The 1,134-nt window shown below is 24.3% G+C and overlaps 1 pseudogene; it reads right to left on the minus strand.

Moving 5' to 3' along the window:
- Nucleotides 1-351: 351 nt before the first annotated feature.
- Nucleotides 352-1,041, minus strand: LOC112685390 (annotated as a pseudogene).
- Between the last annotated feature and the right edge of the window lie 93 nt (nt 1,042-1,134).

The following is a 1,134-nucleotide window of genomic DNA, read 5'->3' on the forward strand; positions in this document are numbered from 1 at the left end:
TGAAAAAATAACTAATATTAATTTTATTTGTATTTTTAAATTTTTACTTAATGAAGATAGTTGGTATCACTTATCTATATTAATAGGGGAGACTGGATAACACAAATTTACATAATACAACAATTTACTTCTATAAAATTAATATTATAATTCACTTTTATAGATATTGTCAAAAAATTTACAATTTTAATAAAATATCAATATGTCCTGTTTAATAAATAAAAAATATAAAATAAATAATAAATAGGTCTGTTATGTTAAATGTCGTTATGATAATATCGTGCTTAATAAATAATAAATATAAAATTAATAATACAATATCAATATGTCACTCTAATAATAAAATAAACATGTAGTATATTAATTTGTCATGCTTAAATTATGAGCAATACCTCTTAAAAATGTTAATATGTCCCTATTAATATAATTGCTAACAACTTTAAACATTCGCTTATCAACATCCAAAAATTTGTTTTTTCGGTGGGCTTTTACCAGCTTCTAATTGGCAATAAAAAGTATCTCGACCACTCTGTATTTTTCTTAAGCAAGATATAAAAGCCCATAGTGTTGAATTAGTAACCCTCATTTGAACATTGAGTCGTCTATTAGCGGCTTCGGCATAATTATTAGTTCTATCATTTTTATTTAAAACTCGTTCGTGGACATTCCACAGATTTGGAGGAAAACGTGCATTTCGACGTCGATTTCTGTGAACTCTACCTATATAATTTTCTTCAAACCAGTCTAACAAGAGTAAGATTTCTTCTGGTAATTCATCCGACAGAATGTCCATATAATACCTGGCGCCGAAATGTCCTAGATCGTAAAAAAATGTTACAAATTTAACAGACCTTAGTATTTTATCGGTTATTGAATTTATAATTAAAATAAATTGTTGTACTCTTATATAAAAATCATTTACATTTAAATAATTTGTTTTGGCGACAAACCATGACGGTTGAGACAGATAATCTATGTCATATATATACATAAATTTGTCATATTCTATGTGGGTTTGTTAAATATTTTCATTTTGACCAATTAAATTTATTACAACATTTTTTTTCTTAATATATAAAATTAAATTAAAAAAAACTAAAATGATAATTAATTTTTATTTTAAATCTTAAAGCA

The sequence above is a fragment of the Sipha flava genome, unplaced genomic scaffold (assembly GCF_003268045.1).
Source record: "Sipha flava isolate LNK unplaced genomic scaffold, YSA_version1 10737_pilon_pilon, whole genome shotgun sequence".
NCBI lineage: Eukaryota > Metazoa > Arthropoda > Insecta > Hemiptera > Aphididae > Sipha > Sipha flava.